At 35.5% G+C, this 19,585-nt stretch overlaps 1 long non-coding RNA gene across 1 annotated transcript; it reads right to left on the bottom strand.

Annotated features, from left to right (window-relative positions):
• Positions 1-108: 108 nt before the first annotated feature.
• LOC125270889 lies at positions 109-18,919 on the bottom strand. The gene is made up of 7 exons (XR_007185488.1): positions 18,766-18,919; positions 18,658-18,684; positions 18,471-18,564; positions 12,802-13,043; positions 3,250-3,337; positions 1,772-1,876; positions 109-1,643 (listed from the first exon to the last, which is right to left on the bottom strand). It is a non-coding gene; the product is annotated as an uncharacterized LOC125270889 (long non-coding RNA).
• Between the last annotated feature and the right edge of the window lie 666 nt (positions 18,920-19,585).

Below are 19,585 nucleotides of genomic sequence, written 5' to 3'. Positions count from 1 at the left end.
TTAGTCATTTTTAAACAATAGTTGAGTTTAATAAAACTGCCCCCAAACATTTAACCCATTCACTGGGTTTGTCCATTTTCAACCCAACTTGGGTTGTTTTTAACCCAGCATTTTTGACCCAGAAAGTGTGCGTTTGCCTTTACACTGTTAAAATGTGCTGTTGGTGATTATTTCTACCTGCTCTGACCCTTAAAATGACTCAGTAATATGAAGTATCTATACGATTAGAATGAAACTGAAACATAACTCGTTAAGTTACCTGACAAAAGCATTTTCTAGGTTTTCTCGATATTACGAAAGCCTGTGAAATGCCTGAAAAGGTCGCCAGCTCCTCAAAAGAGCGAGCATTACCAGCCCAGTGACCATTTTCCCTTTTTTTCCCTCTCTCTTTTCTCCCTTCGCTTTACTCTAAGGAAAAAAGGGGGCACTAACTGAAAGAACTTTGTCTCCCTTCAGTAGGAGCATTTAGACAGTCGAGGAGGTTTTGTCTGGGAACAAAACCTGAGTTGGGAGGCCTTTGTGAGCCTGTTGTTTGTTGAAGTGGAGCTCAGCAAAAAGCGCCTGCTTTCCTTCATTGTGCTTAAAGCAATCAGTGGTATTTGGAAAACTGTTAGCATTGTGCACTTCTTCTGTGTTCATTGTTGAGGATTTCTTTTCACAAGGTTTTTTTTTTCTTCCCCCCTTTTTTTTCAGGCAATCCAGCTGGCCGGGGTGAATAGCGCTGCAATGTGTACACGCTTTGTCCCTGCGAGTCCTTCAAGTAGCCCACACTGAATAGAGTGAGTTGACACTGGATGACAGTGAAACAACATAATAAAAAATACATGAGCGCATGAATGGAGCCAGGCGCATAAATAAATAAAATGGGTGACCAAAACTGGATAAACTGAATGACAAAACGGTGAAAGGGGAACAAAAAGATATTTAACACGGCAGATTAGCATTAGAAAGCCATCTACAAAGCAGAACAATTGATGAATGCGTTTACAGGCCAAGAAAGGAATGAACTAAATGGCTTTTGAATAGATATGCTTCTTCCAGATCCAATGGGAAAGGTAGAGATGCAACTATTCAAACAACCACATGAGAAAATCTTTTGACGAATGGAAGAATGTTTGCAGAAGCAAAACGTGAGAAAAGGTTACGACTGTAACCAAGGTAAGTGCAGATATGTCCAGGTTTTGTGCAAATATTCTCTCTCAACTATCATCGTCAGGTGGCATGTCATATGCAAAGTTGTGTTTTCCTGGTATAACAGCACAAATCACACAGCATGAATGAAGTTTCGTCAGAAACCAACACAGTGTTAGCGATGGAAGTCAGACTGGGATTTTTCACCGTATTTCACAGTACATCGATAGTATCAGATGACAGACGAGGAAAAAAGCCACATTTATCCAACCTAACAATCCTTTGAGGAACTGAACATGGACGATTGGTTTCAAAGCCGTCATTGATTTTTAGCGATTTGATCCTTTTCAGCCTCACTAAACACTCCAGCCACGATAATAGAAGTTTCCGCTCTTGACCCAAAAATCTGTGTTGCTTCAACACACAAAAGATTTTTTTCAAGTGTGTAAAGGTGCTTCCTCTGTGTTGGAAATACAGCAACACGACGACACTGAAAATAGACCTGCTGATACCTGAAATGGAAAAAAGAGAAGAAATAATAGATTTTCCAAAGGTGGTACAGTGAATAAAAACATTTGCACTTCTAAAACATTTCCATCAGAATGATTTATAGCCTGATAAATCATGTAAATATTGTTACCAGATATCTGACGATGATTTTTTTCTTCTTCTTTTGGCCACTTGTTGCAAGTAATTTATCAATTTCTGCTGCCAAACACTGGCATCCTTCCTTCCTTACCGCAATCTGAAAAAATATTACATATTACAGAAATACAAATATTAAGACGCCTCCATGTTCAAAAATAAGTCAAGTCGCCTTTATTTCTACAATACAGATTGTTTCAAAGCAGCTTCACAGTAATAAACAGAAAAAATAATGATTCAATGAAGTTCATTTCAGTTGTAAAAGGACAACAGTGTCATTATTCAGTTCAGAACTCAAACAATATAAAACTTCATCTGATGAACTTGAGATGCCACACAATGAAAGATGCTCCACATTTAAAGAAGCTGGCAAAACTCAGGAAATCAGTTGCCTTAACATTTTTAAGTTAAGAAATTCAAAGTTTAAAGCAAGCAGAAGTGCAGATTTTTATTTCGTACTCATACATTTTAGTTGTTCTGAACTTGAAATGTTTGAGTACAATAATTCATAATTTTAACTTAAAATTTTCATGTACCTCAATGTGAAAATTTTTAGTAGTGTAAACTCAAGTTCATCTAAATGAAAATAAATAAGTTCATAAAACTCAAAACAATGAAACACTTCAGTTTACTTAAAATATGTAATTTCTGTGAACTTGAAAGAAAGTGCTAAATACTCATAAAAGTTCATTTGTCTAATTTAAGTTTGTCTTACTCAAACCAATTCATTATTTTGAGCGTTAGGGTTTACAGCTGTGATATAAACACAAAGGACACAAAACAAATCATGCTGGTGGTAAAATATTGAACAGATAATTATAAATCTGTCCTTTATAAAACAGAATAATAACAGAATAACTTTTAAGGTGTTAAATTGTGCACGAATATTATAATATACGGAATACAATTTTTCACGCGGAATCAGACTGATGGAAAATAAGTTTTGTGAATGTTTCTGTACTCCTGCTCAGAAGTGTCAGGACTCGTGATGTAACTCCATGTCATTTTTCAGCAGAGAGGTAGTTTACAGCGTCTCAAAGCCCTCTCTGGCTCCTCCAGCTCATTTAAGGCAAATTAAAGTGTGAAAAAGTCTCTCCCGCAGCAATCGCTCCATCGTGAGGGCCTTGTGTCAAGCGTGTTTATGGGCCAATGGACTGTATTACCTGTAATCTCTGCCACATTTCCTTACTTCAGGAGGGCAAAAAACCCAAAATTATCTCGCATTCCACCTTTACTGCAACATCTTGACGTGTCCAATCGAAGCTTCAGAACTCGCCCGTGTCGCTGTGCCCAAGGTCACAAGCAGAAATGAGATATACGCTCACATAAACACCGCACGTCTTCTGAAGTCTGAACTCAGTACTTAAAAGAGCAAGTTTGTGTCAAGGTATTGTGCACAATAAGCCACGTACAGCAGCAGGGCCCTGAGGAGCGCTGGAAATCACATGATGGAAATTGGAAAGACACACTCACTCTCAGCGTGAGACGGGCGACACTTCCACTCCAAACAAACCGGCCGTCCTCGTCCGTTACCCGTGAAGCGGTGCACTGTGGGACGAGCCTGTGTACAGATCCACATGCACTTTCATAAACAATTCAGAAACAAACATGACAATATTCATCATCAGGAGTATGGATGCGTTCAAAACAATATTTACTCTCTTGGAAATAAATGCTACCCAAAGTTACCTGGTTGCCTTAAAATTTTGAGTTCATTGAAATTAAAAATTTGAGTCAATACAGTGAAGGCGATTGGTTTAATCAACAGAAACTCAAAATACGATGTTATCTGAAACACATTAATTATCGAAACTGATTTGACAAAAGAAAAAAATGTTGGATTAACAAATCATGAATATATATATATATATATATATATATATATATATATATATATATATATATATATATATATATTTATTTTTTTTACAGTGTACAGTTCTTCTGACCTGCAGTTCTTAAAACCACAACTGAAATGTCTTGATTTTAAATAGAGACTATAAAAAATGCTGGGTTAAAAACTACCCAAAGTGGATTGAGTTGTTTTAACCCAGCAATTGGGTTGTTTTAACCCAGCGAATGAGTTGTTTTAACCCAGCCATTGGGTTATTTTTAACCCCGCGAATTGGTTGTTTTAACCCAGCGATTGGGTTGTTTTAACCCAGCAATTGGGTTATTTTTAAAACGGCGAATAAGTTGTTTTAGCCCAGCCATTGGGTTATTTTTAACCCCGCGAATTGGTTGTTTTAACCCAGCGATTGGGTTGTTTTAACCCAGCAATTGGGTTATTTTAAAACGGCGAATAAGTTGTTTTAGCCCAGCCATTGGGATATTTTTAACCCCGCGAATTGGTTGTTTTAACCCAGCGATTGGGTTGTTTTAACCCAGCAATTGGGTTGTTTTAACCCCGCAAATTGGTTGTTTTAACCCAACGATTGGGTTGTTTTAACCCAGCGATTGGGTTGTTTTAACCCCGCAAATTGGTTGTTTTAACCCAGCGATTGGGTTGTTTTAACCCAGCGATTGGGTTGTTTTAACCCAGCAATTGGGTTGTTTTAACCCTGCAAATTGGTTGTTTTAACCCAGCGATTGGGTTGTTTTAACCCAGTGATTGGGTTGTTTTAACCCAGTGATTGGGTTGTTTTAACCCAGCGAATAAGTTGTTTTAACCCAGCCATTGGGTTGTTTTAACCCCGCGAATTGGTTGTTTTAACCCAGCCATTGGGTTATTTTTAACCCCGCGAATGCGTTGTTTTAATACAGCAAATTTGTTGTTTTAACTCAGCGAATGGATTGTTTTAACCCAGTGATTGGGTTGTTTTAACCCAGCGATTGGGTTGTTTTAACCCCGCAAATTCGTTGTTTTAACCCAGCGAATGAATTGTTTTAACCCAGCGAATGGATTGTTTTAACCCAGCAATTGGGTTATTTTAAAACGGCGAATAAGTTGTTTTAGCCCAGCCATTGGGATATTTTTAACCCCGCGAATTGGTTGTTTTAACCCAGCGATTGGGTTGTTTTAACCCAGCAATTGGGTTGTTTTAACCCCGCAAATTGGTTGTTTTAACCCAGCGATTGGGTTGTTTTAACCCAGCGATTGGGTTGTTTTAACCCGCAAATTGGTTGTTTTAACCCAGCGATTGGGTTGTTTTAACCCAGCGATTGGGTTGTTTTAACCCAGCAATTGGGTTGTTTTAACCCTGCAAATTGGTTATTTTAACCCAGCGATTGGGTTGTTTTAACCCAGTGATTGGGTTGTTTTAACCCAGCGAATAAGTTGTTTTAACCCAGCCATTGGGTTGTTTTAACCCTGCGAATTGGTTGTTTTAACCCAGTGATTGGGTTGTTTTAACCCAGCGAATAAGTTGTTTTAACCCAGCCATTGGGTTATTTTTAACCCCGCGAATCCGTTGTTTTAATACAGCAAATTTGTTGTTTTAACTCAGCGAATGGATTGTTTTAACCCAGTGATTGGGTTGTTTTAACCCAGCGATTGGGTTGTTTTAACCCCGCAAATTCGTTGTTTTAACCCAGCGAATGAATTGTTTTAACCCAGCGAATGGATTGTTTTAACCCCGCGATTGGGTTGTTTTAACCCCGCGAATTGGTTGTTTTAACCCAACCATTGGGTTGTTTTAACCCAGCAATTGGGTTGTTTTAACCCTGCGAATTGGTTGTTTTAACCCAACCATTGGGTTGTTTTAACCCTGTGATTGGGTTGTTTTAACCCAGCAATTGGGTTATTTTAAAACGGCGAATAAGTTGTTTTAGCCCAGCCATTGGGTTATTTTAGCCCAGCCATTGGGTTATTTTAACCCAGCGAATGAACCCAAAATATGTTGGAAATGAACATTTATTAATATATTTAATGAATAATAATTAAACAGTAAACGTGTGTCTGATATTTAATTTCCAACATATTTTGGGTTCATTTTAATCCAGTCATACTGTAATATTTAAACAATAGTTGAGTTACAGAGCAGGTTGATCAAACATTTACTCCAATCGTTGGGTTTGTCCATTTTCAACCCAACTTGGGTTGTTTTTAACCCAGCATTTTTTAGAGTGTAGTATATCAAACTATTAAAGGCAGTATTTTTCATAAGAAAATAAAAAAGAATGAAATAATCTATGTAAAACTGCAGAATATTTGCATATTGACGCTGTCCTATATTTCGTTTAGGATTATTTACCCAATAAAGGCTTTTTGAAACATTGGCATCTTTTCACATGCTTGCATATTAAAAATGTCCTCTGTCCCAGAGATTTTAAAAATGTGTGTGAAATGTCAGAAACACACACTCTAAAACACACACGTTCTTTGAAAAACATTCTGTCAGCTGACGTGACGGTTTTGTTCATTCTCTAGTTAACTGCTGGCGGAGATTGTCTGCCATCATATTAAATTCTCTGGTTCTGAGGGTAAAATGTATCAGTGAGAAATAGAAAATAATGAATCTGAAGAAGTTCTAGCCTCAGGAATAGTCAGAAAGTATGATATCCTCCTATGAGACGCACACGGGCAGAAGCAGATAAGTACCTGGCAGTCGCTGCACTCGAACCTACACACGCCTGTCAATAAAGCAGATTATTTCTGCGCTGAGATTACAGCCTTAATGAGAAGTACTGAATCTCGCTCATTTGCTCCAAAACTCCTCTTGAGGTTCCTTCCTCGCCTCCCACAGGATTTCTGCAAGTGTTCATAATAATAATAATAGTAATTATTATTGTTGGTGCAAAAAAAAATCCTCACTGACTTCAATTTGTACGGCTTCATTTATTCGTATTTCAACAAGATTATTTAAGGACGGCCTGCTCTGAACTCCACATATTATCACTTACATACTGACATAGACATATGGATTTACCCTTCAGCGTTTCTTCATGCTAATGTGGAAAATCCTCCGCCAGATCTCAGAGTACACGGAACATACGAGATCCTAATGTATATTTAAGCAATACGGCACTCGAAGATGAATATAGTTACATCTAAAATGTGTTTTATTCTATCATATCATATCCTGTTTTATTCTATTCTACACTCTAAAAAATGCTGGGTTAAAAACAACCCAAGTTGGGTTGAAAATGGACAAACCCAGAGAAAGGGTTGTTTTAACCCAGCGGTTGGATTAAATGTTTGCCCAACAATTTATAAAACGGTTAGTTCCTGTCCTTGAGTCTGACGGGTCAATTCACAATAAAACCCGGCTATGACCGCTTCACCCAACGGTATCACTCCACAACACTCTTAGCAACGTAAACTGTATGTTCTCAGTTGATATTGTTCATTAAAGTTTACTGAATCATGTAGAAGAGTATTGTGAGAAAGAGTTTATTTCCTGCATTCAGATTTAGCCTTTTCCTTCAGGTCAGTCCTATGTTCATAATAAAAAATCTGTTTAAATGTCCGATGTATTATCTTGTCCTTTGAACAGTTAAGGAGTTTTCCCGTGACTGACAGCGCTAGTCAAAGCATTGGTCAGTTGCGTCTTCTGTTCTGTGTTCACACAATTCAGACTTTTCAATGTAAAAGTCCTCTACTGACTGACACACTCTTTGCTGCCATCTAATGGAATAATAATGTAACTTCTGTTGCTGTTCACGGTCAGGGACTATTTTTTCCAGCAGAAGGAAGGCTTTTAGTGATTTTACTTCATGAAAGTTGCATTGATACATATTTTGGCTTTAATATTTGTATTGTGTGGTAACTGTTTTATAAAAGCAATAATGTACTCAAGGCTAGTGCTTTATCGTGAATAAGTCACGGCCCTTCAGCCTTATTGCTTACTTCCAACATATTTTACGTTCATTTAAAAAAAGGAATACAGTAATTTTTAAACAATAGTTTAGTTAAATAAAACTACCCAGCAGGTTGGACAAACATTTAACTCAATCACTGTGTTAAAACAACCCAATCGCTGGGTTAAAACAACCCATTTGCTGGGTTAAAACAACCCAATCACTGGGTTAAAACAACCCATTCTCAGGGTTAAATTAATCCATTCGCTGGGTTAAAACAACCCTTTTGGTTGGTTAAAGCAACCAAATTGTCCATTTGGGCTGTTTTTAACCCTGCATTTTTTAGAGTGTATCATTTATAATATCATCATATCTTATCCTATTCTATTCTATTCTATTCTATTCTATTCTATTCTATTCTATTCTATTCTATTCTATTCTATTCTATTCTATTCTATTCTATTCCAGTCTCAGCTGGTGGTAGAAAGAGGTAGAAAACACTTCCAATAGCTTTTGCTGTTAATGTCAAATGTGATGCATCCAGTAATATATATATATATTTAGCCCAGTGCTTGTAGCCAAATCACCACTGGATCATATTATTGATGATAAAATATGGCAAAATCTGCAAATATATATTATGAAATAAAATAATATGCATATATTATTTTAAATATTTTATGACAGGTGAATTGCAAGCTTGTTTTTCTGCTGCAGAGAACCATGACTGAACGTTTGAGACAAAACAACAACCACAACAATGTTTTAAACACTCAAATACATTTTCTTGCAATTTGCTACAGCAACCCAAAGCACATTTTCAAGGGCCGGTTCGTGCAGAACTGGAACAAACAGTGACTCTAATAACACACTTAATCTATTTGGGACGCTCCTGCTTACAGAATGAATCCATAGTGGGAATCGCAACTAAACATACACTGATCAGTTCATGTGGAGCTAATCGCAAAAACACCAGAAAACAATGATTAAAACTCAATTCAATACAGAATCTGCGTTTGTTCTGAATTAAAGAGAAACTGGAGGACGATGTGTTGCTTTTTGACACTAATTTGAATCTTCTCGAACAGACCCACGATTAAACTCAGTATTTTCACAGTGAAAAGACTCTGGATATCACGGGCTGCTCATGAATTGCAAAACTTGTTTGCCTTTTTTTCTGCACGTTGTCTTCTCGACGCGTCGCTCGTCAATATGTCAACGGTGAAAACTTTTCCAGAAAGTTCCTAGAATGCCGTCGTTTGTATTGATCTTCATAAACTCTTTTCTAACCCACGAGTGTGTTTGAAACCCCGAATAACCTTCAGACCTTTCCTCCGCTCCCTCATTGTCGATACGGCAGCGATGCATTGAAAAAGACACGCATTCTGACTTAAACTGGATCATTAGGATGAAATGTGCACCGAAATATCGTCGGCAAGGATGAAATGTGCACCGAAATATCGTCGGCAAGGATGAAATGTGCACCGAAATATCGTCGGCAGCAGCGTGCTCTGAGCAGACGTGTGTTTGTGTATGTAGGACAGCGTGTAAACGCCATCATTAGGCTGTTAACGTCAGACTCATTGCGCTCCAGTGTCACTCTGAACACTCCTCACGATATTAGCTTAACAAATGCAGTTTGATGCAGGATAAATAAATGTTCAAACGCTCATGTTTAGGTATTGAATGTCTGCACATCTGTGGTGTGCCGGTAATTTGATTTACAATCAGAGGTGACAGGCTGGTGGGATCCGGCAGAGTCGGAGAGAGAGCGAGAGATTTATTAACACAACCTCGCGTATGAAAAGTTCTTTGTCAAAATCATGCTATTTATACATTATAAAAATATTCGAATTTGTACTCAAAGTTCCTGTGCTGAAATATCTATATTTAATTAAGAGATCTGATGTGGAGAAACGGCCCGTTATTGATCTTTTTCATACATTGGGAGATTGTGTCGGATGCATAAGAGAGATAACAATTAAAACATGAATCAATAGTTGTCGTCCAGCAAGAGAATATGAGTTTGAGAAACTCAGAAACCATCAACCTCTCTCTCTCCTGTGTGTGTATTGTGAGATATGTATTGAACGCATGTACTGTTTGCATAGTTATTGGCATTTTAGAAGACAAATATCGGATAAAAGTGTCTGCTAAATGCATATACATGTAAATATTGTATCTGGATCGCATGCCGAAGCTTTTTCTCTTGTAAATGCTGAAGATTTCTTTCCTAAGGCGAAGCACAGAATTAAGAATCCAAATCACAGATTACAATGCGGCATATATGTGAGAGCTGAAGCAGAATAAAGCAGGAGAGAGAGAGAAGTATCTCCTTTAACGCAGGACCTGAAACGCTCGTGTTTGGCAAACACGCCTGACCCAAATTTTCTGCCCCCTTCCTCCTCTGTAAGATGCTTTTGCAATCCTTCCGCCCCGAGGGCGACAACAACGTTTCCTTTAAGGAAGGGGAATACGCCTGCCAATGCCTTTCCATATAGCACGCTTAATGAAAGATCAACGCCGCCAATATAAGTCTTTCTTGTAGCAATAATTAGTGAGGGATCCGCACTCCAACAAGCCGGTTTGCTGAGTTAATACCAAAGGCAGATTACAGGCGGTGCCAAAGAGTGCCCTGGCATGTAGCTGGCAGTCTTTCCCCCTCAAAAAAATAAAAAGCTTGACATCACATTAGCACACGGTCAAGGAGTTACATCCTAACACTTCCATAATCTGCTTTCCTGCACAATTAGCCTGCCATAATAAGTGTGTGTGGCGAGCTTCGCCCGCGCTCTCGGGGCCGTGCGTGTGACACGGAGACGCGGAGATTAGGAGCCCCGCCGGGTCCCCAAGGGCCCGCTCTCTGGAATTAAGGCCCAGTGTCTCATGGAGCTCACTTACCTACAAAGGAGGGAGAGAAACACGCGCTGAAGTGAAGTGAATCGAGAGAGAGCGAGCGGCTCAGAAACTCCAGTGTGACTCCAGAACTTGAGCTGAGGAATTTAAGGAAACACATTTAAATGAAGCTAAATACATGTTTTATTTACAATATTTTGATTTTATTTTGATATATTTAATAATTACATATATATGAATATATATTAAAATGTTGATAATATATATATATATATATACATATAATTTATTATATTTGATCATTTACATTTTTAATTGTAATTTAAAATTAAATAATTAATTTTAATAATTTAAAATGTAATAATTATATAAGAATTTGAGCTGAGGAATCAAACAGAACACAGAATGGAATTTAAGGAAACATGTTGAAATGCATGTTTTATTTACACTATTCTGATTTAAAATGTATTTTTATCATATATAATTATAACTTAATAAATACATATATATTAATATATATTAAAATCAACATTTTATATATATATATATATATATATATATATATATATATATATTACAATTACATATATTATTATATTAAATTATTTATTAGATTAAAATGTTGATGTGTATATTATTAATTATTTTTAACAATTTTATATATATATATATATATATATATATATATATATATATATATGTGTGTGTGTGTATATTATTAAAATGTTATATTATAATTATAATATATTTAATATATGACATTATAATATAATTAATATTACAATTATATATAATATAGATAATAAATATATTTAACAATTAAAAGTCACAAAGACATTTTCATTCTGATGTAAATAAACTATATATATGTGTTAAAATATATATATATATTATATATATATATGTGTTAAAACTATATATATATTATGTTAAAATGTTAAAATGAATATTATTAATTAAATTTAATTATAATATATATATATATATATATATATATATATATATAAAAATGTTATGATATTATAATTATATTTTCAATATATTACATTATTATATAATAATTATATTTAACATTTAAAAGTCACATTTTCATTCTGATGTAAATAAACTATATATATATATATATATATATATATATATATATATATATATATATATGTGTGTGTATATATACATATATATTATGTTAAAATGTTAAAATAAATATTATTAATTAAATTTAATTATAATATATATATAAATGTTATGATACTATAATTATATTTTCAATATATTACATTATTATATAATAATTATATTTAAAAGTTAAAAGGCACATAAAGACATTTTCATTCTGATGTAAATAACTATATATATATTACATATAAAATCTCCTTTTTAATTCTGATTTAAATAATAATTAATTACATTAAATGAATTCAGTTTTATTGCTCGAATGACCCCGTAGGCCACCTAAGAAGTTCTGATCTAATTCTTGTCATGTTGAACTAAATGTATTTGGATTTCAGTAAAATCCGACTCCGCGGGCCAATTCGGTTCAGTTCAAATTCCGACTCCGGAGCCAGAACTCAAATTCTGAATTTTGTCTCGCGGCTCGTCTCGAGCTCGTACGCAAAGTCTCGAGGAAAGTCCGTGGAAGAGAACGAAGTAGCGACAAGAATGAGACGACGAGGAGCAGAGAGAAGGGAAGAAGAGGGAAAAAACACACACACACACACACACACACACACACACACACACACTGATGACACCCGGTTCCATTCTTCCGCTCTTTCCTTTTCTCCGCTCGGCGCCTGGCAGCACGGAAGGGCTAAGCTGGGAGCTGTAATGTCATTAAATTGCAAATGCTTTTTTTCTTCCTTGCCGACACACACTGTTTACTTATCTGGCAAAAACATATGTTGGAAGGAATCCGTTAAATTCTGCCCATTGCCTTGGGTGAAAGTGCAATAGAAACGGACCCACTGAGCACCTTCAGTTGTCTCCTTTTAGCACTTTGCCTTATCTACAAGGCTGCTTAGCAGCAAACTGGCGAGTTCAATGAAAAATGAAGATACAGCGCGAGATTAGGGCCGAGAACAGTGAGAGGTAGACAGCTGGCGGAGAGGGTCATCCTGTCGCAAATGATTTTCAACTCCCCTCCTTTTCCATCTGCATAAATGACTATTTTTAAGGCATCTCTCGCGCCTGTATATTTTTCCCACTCTGTCACACATTTAATTTCACGCCCCGTGTTCTGAATATGCTTAAATGCATATCTCCGATGCACCTTTAAGCCCACGGAAAGAGGACTTTGGGGGAGGGAGAGATGGGACGTGCCGTAGAGATGCCGAGAGGATGCCGGGAAGGGGCGGCTCGGCAAAATTAAAGATAAAATGGTGTGATTTGCACTACAAGTCTATTACTTTATGGCATTTACATAAAGTTTACCTCTGCAATTCCACCAGTTTTTCTTCCTCTTCTTCTCTCCCTTCCTCCGGACCACCTTCCCGTCGATCAGCCGCTTGAGCTCGTATAAATATGTATAAATCTTTGTTTGGGGGGAAAATAGAACTCCAGAATCGACAGAAAGTTTGAAGGGTGCACTTTGCTGGCGTGAGCGTCTACCCACAATGCCCCGGGAGAAGGACGAGTGTCACAGATCGGCTGTTTCTCGTCAGATGATGTTTCTCCTGAAAGAAAGAGAGATCTCAAAGTGACTCAAACACTCATTAATGCTGCTGATCTGTGCAGATCTGATCACTGATGGGGAGGAAAAGGTGCATTTTAATCTGAAATGGGATCCTGTGGTTTCTGAGCTGTTTTTGTTTGTTTATGTATGCGTTTATTTGTATATGCTGAAATGGGATCTTGTCCTTTCTGATCAGTTTTATTCACTGATCGACTAATTTACAGACATATTCATTTATTTACTATTTATGAGCCGTTTTTATTTATTTATTTATTTACTTATGCTGAAATGGGATCTTGTATGTTCTGAGCAGTTTATTGATTGATTGATTATTGATTAATTGACATATTTATTCATTTATTTCTGATTCTGAGTTGTTTATTTTTTATTTGTTTATTTGCTTGTTTATTTATTCATTTTCTCTCTTTTTTGTTAATGTATGATTGTTTTTTTCTGGAAAGGTCAATAAATATATTGTTGAAAATTAATGGTCCAGAGTAGCCATTCTACTAACTACAAGTAACTTTGCAACTACATGTCAACAAACTCTCATTAGAGTATAGAGTATAGTATATCATTAGACTGTAGTTACTTGTAGTTAGTAGAATGTCTATTAGTAGAATAGATATTAAGCACTAATACTCTAATGACTGCTAGTTGACATGTAGTTCCGAAATAAATTACTTGTAGTTAATAGAATGTCTTTGAGGACTAATAAAATAAAGTGTTAGCTGATATTAAGCAGACAGTCTATTAATACTCTAATGACTGTAGTTGACAAGTTACTTGTAGTTAGTAGAATGTCTGTTGAGGAGCATCAAAATAAAGTGTTAATAGATATTAAGCACTAATAAATGACTAATGTAAAAGTAGGATTTTTAAAGTGGACCATTGAAATAAAGTGTTCCCAAACAATGTTTTAATGCTCTATACTGTATGTCAACAATCGCCTCATTTGTCTCAAACATCTGAACACAAGACTGATACTTCCATGTAAGCTCTGAGCAAATCAGCACAGAGTAAAGTGAGAGTTCAGCAAACTCTCAGAAGGAAAACGCAGACTGGAGGAGGTCCGGCCCTGTTTTCCGCCCGAGGGCCGCAGCGGATTGGCCTGACGGGACGGCAGGGACGAGAGATTGGGCTATTCAGAGCACGCCCGCTCTTCTTATTGTCTGGCCTGATCCACGTCTGAATACTCTCCCTCCCTGCTTCCAAACAGATGAGAAAGGCTTAGGAGCCGCACGGCTTTCTCTCCACTCCTTTTTTATTTGCAATTAAATGCATTTCAAATGGAACAACTCTACAGAAAGCAATTTCGATAAGAGAAGAAAAAGCCATTGCTTTTCCCACCTCCATTGTTGGAATTTTTGCATTTCACCCGCATTCTGTTATGTGAAATTGCACAATCAAAAACATATCTCGACAGTGGATGTGCCTCAAAAATTTAATAGTCCCATATTGAAAATTAAATTGCATCTAAGAAATCATTTAAGCCCTTTTCTCGTTTTCTTTCTCGCACGCCTTTCATCCTTTCCCGCGCACTTTTCCCTTGGCTTTTGACTAGCGACAAAGGTCCTAATTGTATTTCGCTAAAACTGAAACGTTATATTTCCTTTTTATTTTCCGCTTTGGCCTGACCGCGTTTTATGCGATAAAACGAGGATATTGGAATTAGTGGCATCTGGTCACGTCGAGCCGTATTGTGTGTGAACGCTGCGAACCATCTCCGCCCCGACTGCCGCATCTTTGAAGGATTTCTGAAGCACTGTAAATAGCTCCAAAACCTCTCTTACAAGCTTTACCCCCGGAGCACTTTGTAACTTATCGCCCTTGCCTTGTGCCTCCTCTATGGCTGGCATTATGCTAAAATGTAAATCGCTAAGCTGCCGGAGATGTGGGTGTGACCGTGGAGCTCAGGCGAGCCAATACTGTGTGGATCTCTTGGAGCCGTCGGAAAAGGTTCAGCAAAGCGACGCAGTCAGGAATCGGCCCCTTCCATGTCCAAGAAATGTGATTTTAGTGCTGCTGATTTCACATTTACTTTTCAGGGCTGGAGAAACATACAGCCGGACGGTTTATCCTGCAGTGTGTCATTCGCTCAAACACAGAACCACTGCAGCAATCCTCACGTCTACGCCACATTTAAGGAGCTTGTTCTTTTTGTATTTTCTTCAGCCTGTAAAATGGCAAACCATATGTATTATTATAAATGAAGTTAATGTTGACATTAAAAAATAAATAGTATACATAGTATTGTACTTAAAGGCACGATATGTAAGATTTTTGGATTAAAATATCCACTAGAACAGTGTTATATGTTTTTGTTGACTTGTGTACTTACGTACATTATTCCAACTATGTTTATAGGCTATTTAAACCAGTGTAACGGACTGTTTCAATGATGTATCCACGATTTCCAGTTTTAAACCATGGAAACGCCAACTATGCTTTAATAAATTATATGTTTTATTGGACAGAAAACTAATCATTGTTATATAGCTCAACACAGTTAGTCTTATTGTTTGACTCTTGAATGGACAAATACACACAAAAATATGTAAATATATTTCATAAACTGTTGGTTATTTCTTAAGTAAGTGTAAAGAGTTGACAAAGAAAACACATGTGTATCAGTATATTGCATCGGTGCAGCTCTTAAAGTGACAGCAGCCTAATATTCCTGCCGCCGTCTCTATAATAATGTTAATTAAACATCAAAAGACGAAGAGAAAATTCACTCGCTGTTCTTGACTGAATAACTTTTGTAACTATATTTATAATGTATATTTTATTTATAAAGTGCAGTGTTATTTTACATTTGATTACAGTTTCTGTACCTAAATACCTGAAAAACAATATTTCAATCATATCTTTGTTCAGTTATATTTATTTGTGCGATTTTTAAATTTTTTTTTTTTTTTTCCTAATTACTGAGTGTTTACTTATCGTTAATAATGCTTGAAATTATAATTGTTAGGCTAGTTGTTTTTGCTGTGGTATTTTTAAACCGTAGGCAAATGTTCCTTGTGTTAGTGTTCTTTAGCCTGTTGATTTTTGTCCAAGGTATTCAGCCACAATGAAATGTCTTGCAATAAGACTTAGAATAAATGTAAATGATATCTAAGATTTATTCATGTTTTAACCTTATTATTTACCTATAATTGAAATTAGGAATCGATAAGAATCGGAACTCAAACGATACCCAACCCTAATCATAATAAAAACATTTGGGTAAAATGTCCCAGGCTCTCGGCCCCGCCCTGCTTCAAACTTTAATACATTAGCTCATCCATGAACATGAGTCTAGGGCTGTCAAACGATTAATCGCGATTAATCGCATACAAAATAAAAGTTTGAGTTTGTATAATATATGTGGGTGTACTGTGTGTAATTATTATGTATATATAAATACAAACACATCTATGTATATATTTGAGAAATATTTACAAGTATATGTATTTATTTATTTTTTATATAATTTATATTATATATAAATACATTTTTTGTACATAAATAACATATTCTCTTAAATATATACATTAATTTGTGTGTGTTTATATATACATATTAATTACACACTATACTCACACATATATTATACAAACTCAAACTTTTATTTTGTATGCGATTAATCGCGATTAATCGTTTGACAGTCCTGCATGAGTCCCATCGGATTGCTTTCCAAAGCTTTTCCATCATCAAGCTACGCCTTTGTTTTAAATAAGCGACCTCTAGCGCCAAACTTACATACTGTGCCTTTAAATTATATACTTATATATATTATGATTGTAGTAATATTTTTATATTAATAAATTACATTTATTATAATAAAAAAGAATATACACACCAGCAGTGTTTCCTCTGATATGGCAAGGGAATTCCTCAAAAAAAAAGCTGGATGAGAAAATAATCAATATTTTAAAAATAAAACAACGCAAATATTACAAAATGTGACATTAAAAAGTGTAAAAGTCACTAGTTTTCATAAAGTAACACTGTCCAACAGCGACACCCGCAGGTGAAGTTACTGCGCGCTGGGTTTAGTGGGGGTAACTGAGAATGAATGGGGAAGTCATGTGAGAGGAGGCAGTGCCTCCATCATGCTATGATTGCATATGATCAGTTTAATAAATAAATGAATCCCGCCTTTTGATTTCGTGCCCGTTCAGCGTTCGCCAATCAGCCTGAACGAAGACAATGATGCCGTTAATGGAAGTCTAATTAAAAAGTAAGTAAATAACTCAGCCACTTAGAAATCACTGCTTTATGTCACGTCAAAATCAAAGTTGAAATGGCCTGAAAACATGATGACTGTGAGAAATCAGCTTAAAGGTGCATCTTTGTGTCTGTGAGCAGCTTGAGGACTGCGCAAAATAAGTTGACAATAAAAAACAAAACTGAAGATTAATTCACAAATAATACGAATATATATTATATATAATTTAAATTGTTACTGCCTTATAGTTATTGTTTTGTAATAAATGTAAAAATGTGTACTTGATGAAATTTATACTTGGTTTTAATAGTGTAAAAATACAAAATAGAATTGTATTGGTCTCTCTTTTTATGTAATGTTTATTTAACCAGGAAAATTAAGTGTAACAGGGACATAAATTTAATCTGATATATAAAAAAAAGATTGAGGACTTTACCTTTTTATTTTTAAACACTACTGACACACACGACCCGTCAACAGTTTGAGCTCGGTAAGAACGCTTCATGTTTCTGAAAGAGTCTCTTCTGCTCACCAAAGCGGCATTTATTTGATCAAATATACAGGAAAAACAGTGAAATATTATTGCAATGTAAATCAGCTGTTTTCTATGTGAATATATTGTAAAATGTAATTTATTCCTGTGATCAAAGCTGAATTTTCAGCAGTATTAATTTCTTTCAAAAGAAATAAAAACTGACTACTTGTACTATATATATATATATATATATATATATATATATATATATATATATGAAATGAAGTGACTGTAAGTTGAATGTACTTGAAAATGATCATATTTGTGCCACTGAGTGTCCAACATTAAGTGAATGTGTAACAGAGTTCTGCTGCCCTCTAGAGGCTGTGGATGTGTTCAGAACACCACACAACTCTGAACACAACTTGATTCAATTTAAAGAAAGTTTATAAAAAGGTTCTAAAGGCGTCTAAAAGGTTTTATATAAGGAGAAATGTCTTAAATGATTGCAGAATACTATCAGGTTATTTAAATTTATTAGTGATAAAGTAAGTTTACGAGCTGTTTAACTCATAAAATTTGATCAAAATTAGGAACAAATTAAAACAAAATTAATTAAAACAGAATTTTCTGTACACCTGAATGACCTACTGCTTAATGTGCAGAATACAACACGATACTAATGTATCCCACAACGCACTGCACTCGAACAGTGACACATTTACTGATTGGCCAACCTGAGACAGCATCCGTATCGTCCCGTTCTGAAGAAGATCTCCCATCTTTCCTCACGGACGCTCGGATCTGCAGCCACTGCTTTGAGCCAATCACCTGGGACAATAACGTCATGTGATCAATCACAGGAAGATGACATCATCACACTGATTGGCTGATGAATATAAACAATAATGATAAAACACTTACTGCAATATAACAGCAACTTGTCTGTGGCTAGAAGTAAAATAATAATCAGAATGTAAAACTACTTCAGAATGAATGTTTGAGAGAAATCCAGGATTATTAAGAACGAACCTCTTCGACCATCTTCTGCTGTTTTTATGGACGATTCGTCGAATTATGATCTGAAAAGAAGACGGTTGAAGCAAACATTAGTCACAAATAATATCTTTATGCAGTTATTTTTTTGTGATCAACTTTTTATTCAGTTTAAAGATGTAAACATCAGTTTAGTTATATACAAAGTACTTTAGTATAGTATGCAAAATATTATAGTATTGGTATTATTGTAGAAAAAAATCATGCTCTGGATAAAAAGTCAAAATTCACTTAAAAAGTTAAAATTATGACATAAAAAAGTCAAAAATATGACATTCAATGTTGAAATTATGACTTAAAAATTCGAAGACAAAAAGACAAAATTATGACAAGTAAAAAAAAAAAGGCTTTTATGTCAAAATTCAAGTCATATTTTTTAATTTTTAAGGCATAATTTCAATTTTTTTTTATTTTTAAGGCATAATTCTGACACTCTCATAATTATGACTTACCAAAGCATGATTTTTGTTTCTTATGTGGAAGAAACGAGCTTCAATACTCGAGTCTTTAAAGCAGATATTATATAAACATTAAATACACATTTACACTGTTCAAAGCAAGACAAAAGCCAGACTTAAAATGTTAGTTCACCCAAAAATGAAAATAATGTCATTAATTACTCACCCTCATGCCGTTCCACACCCGTAAGACCTTCGTTCATCTTCAGAACACAAATTAAGATATTTTTGATGAAATCCAATGCATTCACAGCAATGACATTTCTGTCACGATCACCTGTGAGAGTGCCCTTCAGCCTCTAGAGGGCACTCCTTCCCGGACTCACTGTTTCACTCAT

This window comes from Megalobrama amblycephala, linkage group LG6, assembly GCF_018812025.1.
Source record: "Megalobrama amblycephala isolate DHTTF-2021 linkage group LG6, ASM1881202v1, whole genome shotgun sequence".
Taxonomy (NCBI): Eukaryota; Metazoa; Chordata; class Actinopteri; order Cypriniformes; family Xenocyprididae; genus Megalobrama; species Megalobrama amblycephala.
This window is presented reverse-complemented; position numbering and strand designations above follow the sequence as displayed.